The sequence below is a fragment of the Panthera pardus genome, unplaced genomic scaffold, assembly GCF_024362965.1.
Source record: "Panthera pardus isolate Hobbes unplaced genomic scaffold, ASM2436296v1 HiC_scaffold_7, whole genome shotgun sequence".
Taxonomy (NCBI): Eukaryota; Metazoa; Chordata; class Mammalia; order Carnivora; family Felidae; genus Panthera; species Panthera pardus.
Window position 1 is genome coordinate 58,621,009 of NW_026527002.1, and position 6,242 is coordinate 58,627,250.

The 6,242-nt window shown below is 41.6% G+C and overlaps 1 pseudogene; it reads left to right on the forward strand.

Annotated features, from left to right (window-relative positions):
• Nucleotides 1-4,589: 4,589 nt before the first annotated feature.
• LOC109278073 (probable mitochondrial glutathione transporter SLC25A39) lies at nt 4,590-5,629 on the forward strand (annotated as a pseudogene).
• The last annotated feature ends 613 nt before the right edge of the window (nt 5,630-6,242 follow it).

Sequence of the window (6,242 nt, forward strand, 5' to 3'; positions counted from 1 at the left end):
TTTTTCACTGGATATTTTCAATATGTCTCATTCAAACAATAACAAATATTTACTAGATTATTTCTATACCTGTAGTAACTTGACTCATTATCTCCTCTATTGGACAGTAAGATCCACAAGAATGAAAAGTCAATGTTGATTTTGTCCCCTTTTTACCATAGATTCATAGAGCACAGCCTCTGATTCAATAAATATCTGCTAAGTGAATAACCCTCCATGATATTGTCAATTAATTAATGATTCCAAAATAAAAGTAGCCTTCTCATGGACCCATGGTTATAAATAATCAATCTGGGATTAAAAGTCAGATAAAACTGAATATAGAATTAATGTTGTTTTTTTCCCCTACATAAACCCAAATGTATATGGTGTTAAAATGTATAAAAATCTAACAGTTTTACCATTTAACGTGTGCAATTCCATGTCATTTAATACATTCACAATGGTGAGAAATTGTCACCACTATCTAGTCCCAGGATACTTCATCATGTGACAAGGAAACCCATTCCCATTAAGCAGTTACTCCCAATCCCATCCTCCCCCAAACCCCTGCTAGTAATCTGCTTGTTTTCTCGATGAATTTTTCTATTCTGGCTTTTTTTCACTCAGCATACTTGCATTGTTGATCCAATTTTCAACATTTATCAGTGTTTCATTTATTTTAATGGCTGAAATAACATCACATTGCATGGATGTACCACATTTTATTTATCCATTTAGCAGTTGATGGACGTGGGTTATTTCCACTTTTTTTTTTAATTTTTTTTTAACGTTTATTTATTTTTGAGACAGAGAGAGACAGAGCATGAATGGGGGAGGGTCAGAGAGAGAGGGAGACACAGAATCTGAAACAGGCTCCAGGCTCTGAGCGGTCAGCACAGAGCCCGACACAGGGCTCGAACTCACGGACAGTGAGATCATGACCTGAGCCGAAGTCGGATGCTTAACCAACTGAGCCACCCAGGAGCCCCTATTTCCGCCTTTTAATTATTACGAATAGTGCTGTGACAGACACTCATGTACAAGTTTTTTTTTTTTTTTTTGAACAATAGTTTTTAACTCTTTGGGGTATATACAAGGAAAGAATTCCTCCTGAGTCCTGTGGTATTGATGTCTAATGTACTGTAAGTTCTAGTGATCTGCCGTACAACAGAGTATCTATATTTACTAGTAATGTATTGTGCACTTTAAAATATATGAAGACGATAGATATGCTAAGTGTTTTTTTTCAACAAACAAAACAAAAAATACACACACAAAAAAAATCAAGGAAAGATGACAGATACATTAATTATCTTGATTATGGTAATGGTATTAAGGATGTATGTATATATCCAATGTCATTAAGATATATACATTAAATGTGTCCAATTTTGTATATAAATTATACTTCAATAAAGCATTAAACAACACTAGTGAGGATGTGTGTGTGGGGCACAGAAATGAAAATTTTCACAGATATGAGGAAAAGTATGCCTACAAACTAAGATAAGTAGGAGAAAAGGAACATGATTTTAAGAAAGAATATTAGACATTTTTCCAAAAAAGACTTACAGATGACCAGTAGGTATATGAAAAGATACCCAGCATCACTAACCATCAGGGAAATGCAAATTAAAGCTGGGAGATATCGCCTCACATTTTTTAGGATGACTATTATCAAAATGACAAGAGATAACAAGTGTCAGGGTGTGGAGAAATGAGAACTCTTTTACACTGAGTTTGGAATATAGATTGATATAGCCATTATGGAAAAAAAAATATAGGGTTTTCCCAAAAAAATTAAAAATAGAACAACCATAATATCCATCAGTCCCACTTCTGGTGTATATCAAAAAATTTGTAATTAATATCTTGAAGAAATATATTCACTTCCACATTCATTGCAGCCAATATTATTCACAATAGCCAAAACATGCAAACAACCCAAGTGTCCAGCAGCTGAATGGATAAAGAAAATATGGTATATACATACATAATGGAAAATTATTCAGCCATATTAAAAAGAGTAAATCCTGCTATTTGCAACACGGATGAACCTGGAAGACATTCTGCTAAATGAAATAAACCAAACACAGAAGGCAAAGTACTGTACAATCTCACGTACATGTGGAATCTAAAGTCAAACTCACATAAGCAGAGAGTAGAATGGTAGTTGCTAGGGGCTGGGAAGTAGGGGGGTGAGGAAGTAGGCAGATGTTGGTCAAAAGGTACAAACTTTCAGTTATAAGATGCATAAGATCTGAAGATCTAATGAACAGCATGGTGACTTAGTCAATAATACTTGTGTACTTGAAATTTGCTAAGAGAATAGATATTAAATGTTCTTAGCCACACACAAAAAATGTCAACTATGTGAGGTGATGGCTGTGTTATTAGTTTGATTATGGCAATCATTTTACAATGTATATGTATATCAAATCATCGTATTATACACCTTAAATACATGCAATTTTATTTGACCATTGTACATCAATAAAATTGGAAAAATAAACAAATGCCTTGATTAATTAAAAAATATTAAAAGTGAATCCGACTAAATTCAGGGGTCAGGAAAAAAAATTATATAAGGAAGTAGGCTTGAACTAAAAAATAAGTGAAGTGAGGAGGTTGAAAGAAGAATTTTCTAAGCAGGGTCTCCAACCCATGTAAAAGCCCTGTGCAAGGATCTGAGGAAGTAAAAGGAGGCCAGTACATCTCATGTTCAGAGAAAAAATTGGGGTTGGTATGAGATGTGGATGGATATGCAGAGTCCAGGCATATCATGGAGAATATGCTTGAGACACAGCTTCATTTGAGACATTTACTTTTTATCCAACGAACGATGACAGTTTCTGAAAGGTATTAAGTGTGGAACAGAGAGTAAAACCAACTTTGAGATTTTTAGAGATTATTCTGGTGATAACCTATAAGACAGAATATAAGTAGATGAACATGGATGCAGTGAAATTAGTTAGAAATTTATTATATGACAAATTATGAATTGTGCCTGTCTGTACTTGTACCATCACAGCAGTGATGTGGGAAAACAAAATATGCACTATTTGGTGATTACTTGTAAATAGGGGCTGACGGGAAAATAAGGGAAACATCCAAGTAAAGATGCCGCATTAAGAGTTAAATCTATTACAGTTCAGAAGAAAGGCATATAAAAAGTTGGAAGTTTTTAAAATACAGAAGATGACTGAAATCAAAGGTTTGACTAAGTTTAACTATGGAGAGAACATGGACTAAGGAGAGCCTTAAACCAATTTTTGTTTTTATATTTCCTTCTGTCATCTTCAATTTCTTTTCATAAGTGTTCCACGGTTTTCAGAGTATAGATCTTTTACCTCTGTATTTAGGTTTATTCCTAGGTATCTTATGGGTTTGGGTGCAACAAGCTTTTGCTTTTAATATTTAGTTACCAGTTAGAGGAAAATGAACTACCAACTAGAGGTTGACACAGAATTCCCAGACGATTAGGACTAAACCTACCAGAAAAGCACAGCATAATGAAAGCTTATGGGAGGAAAATAGACCAATTTTGAAATCAGTCCTTTGGATTTAGCAACATAGAGAGGGTTGTTAACTTTAGGGAGAACTACTTCAGGAGTAGTAGATTAAGAAGTGAGTGAAGGGGCGCCTGGGTGCCGCAGTCGGTTAAGCGTCCGACTTCAGCCAGGTCACGATCTTGTGGTCCGTGAGTTCGAGCCCCGCGTCGGGCTCTGGGCTGATGGCTCGGAGCCTGGAGCCTGTTTCCGGTTCTGTGTCTCCCTCTCTCTCTGCCCCTCCCCCATTCATGCTCTGTCTCTCTCTGTCCCAAAAATAAATTAAAAACGTTGAAAAAAAAATTAAAAAAAAAAAAAAAGTGAGTGAAGTAAGAAAAAACATGAGAAGAGTTTTTGTTGTTGTTGTTGTTTTTTTTTTTTTTTTTTTTTTTAAAGTATGGCTGTGAAGGGGAAATGGCGATTCAATGTTTTAGCAAGTTAAGGACCTATTGGTGGAAAGGATTCAATTGAGAGGGCATTGATATTTGGAGGAGACATGTCTAATGCACACTAGAGAGATTATCTTTCTATAGGAGAAGAAAGTAACGCATGCATAAAAGTAAAACATGCTATGACGGTAAGATTTTAGTAGTTTTGTAGTGGTAAGCAGCAAATGATAGCTTCATTTTTTTTTTTTTTCTGGAAAGTGTAATGAAAGACCATTTGAAAGGTGCTGCGAAAGGTAAAGATTTGCAAAGAAGGAGAGATCCCCAGGTGTGTCTCAATCTCTAGGAAATCTTTGCAAGTAGGCGAGGCAAGCTGGTCGCTGTAATCTGGTTCAATAGAATCCACTGGCGTGGAATTTTCCCATTTGAACACTGCTTTCCTAAATGTCATGTAATTAATACCAGTCAATTTGTTAAGTTAGAGCTCTCCATTTGCCGCGATTTTTTCTGACGGTTGCAAGTCCCAGATAAATTCTCATTTTCACGGATAACAAGCATCTCAGATACGGAGAGTATTAAACAAGATTAAAGGGCATGTGGACCCTGCACCGGCCAAGGGGCTGCCTTGCGCACCTCGTGAGCACCCGCCTAGAGCCAGCATTGAAGCTACAAGATGGCTGACCAGGACCCGAGGGGAGGTAGCCCCTCCAACGAACGGTGGCCTCAGGCACGGGGGTTGTGATCACCTCTCGCTTCAGGACACCCGCGGATGTAGTGAAGGGACCCTTGCGTCTCTGCGGCCCTGGGTGGCCAGCAAGCCGATGCCCCCTTGCCGACTCTGGAGCCTCTCCTGGGCCAAAGTACCTCCTGTACTGCGGTGGTGTCTTGGAGCCCCTGCCCCGGTGCCCACGCGGTGCCTGCTGTGCCGCCGGTTTCGGGACCCACTCACTTCACTGGCACCACGGATACCTTCATGAAGATTGTGAGACACGAGGTCACCAGTACCCTGTGGAGTGGCCTCCCAGCCCCCCGGTGGTGACTGTGCCGGCCACTGCTGTGTAGCTTCCCCATCAAAGACCTTTCCTTGCGGTCCGGCCCGGACTTCTGACCTCCCCGCACCCGTGGTGGCGGGGGCACTAGGCTGCGTGGGTACCCTGACTGTGATCAGCTCCCTGGAGCCGGTGAGGACAAAGCTTCAGGCTCAGCGCGTGTCACAGCATGGCTCGTGCCTGTGTTAGGGCCGCTGTGGCTCAGGGAGGCTGGCGCTCAGTGTGGATGGGCTGGGGCCCCCCTGCCCTTCGGGATGTGGCCTTGGCCTTTTCTGCTCTGCACTGGTGCGACGATGACTGGGTGGGCTCAGGCCAAAGGACCAGGCACCCGTGGGCGCCCACTGTGTGGCTGGTGACGTCTCAGGGATGGCGGCAGCGGTGCCCACTCTACTCTTTTCCACGGGGTGGAGACTCAAGGCCAGGTCGCAGCGGGAGCGCTGGAGGCCGTGAAAGTGACACCGGGCAGGCCCACTCCACCTGACTGCTGCCGCTGCAGAGGACCCAGCTGAGTCAGGCACTGGGGGGCTCTAACAGCTTCCTCTGGAGGATGAGGATCTTCAGGGCCACCCCCTCCTTCATGTGCCATCATGATCAGCTCTTTCGAGTTCAGTTTGGCAAAAGCTTCTTCCAGGGGCTCAATGGAAAACAGCCTGTAGGTTCTTAAAAGGAGCCAAGGTGCAAGGACCGCATCTCTTCTGAGGGTGAGGGTGCGGCAGGAGATGATGGAGCCAAGTGCCTATTCTCAGTACTGAGAAGAGGGGCCTCAGTCTCTCAATTAGGAGCACCGAGGGGAAGGGGCTGCCCCTCTGGGCCCGCCCAGGCCCCCCAACACAGCTTATTTCCTAGTGGTCCTCATTTCTGGCCCCAGAGAATGATCACTTTTCCAGCCAAGTTCAAGACCACATCTACTAACTGTCCCCTTCCCTCCACCATTTCTCTGTGTATTTGCTGTAACTGGGTCTATCCTCAAGAGACACAAAACCCTGGGCCTGGTGTAGTCCACACCCACACTCCTTGAATCTAAAAATGATGAATTTCTAGAAAGAAAGAAAGAAAGAAAGAAAGAAAGAAAGAAAGAAAGAAAGAAAGAAAGAAAAGGAAAGAGAAAGAAAGAAAGAAAGAAAGAAAGAAAGAAAGAAAGAAAGAAAGAAAGAAAGAGCTTTACCTTGAACATCCTTCCTTGTCGTGTTCTGTTGGGAGCGTGTTCTCCCAGGTCTTTGCCTCTGTCTGGCCATTTCTGGAAAGACTCTACCATCTCAATCTTTAGGAATCTACTT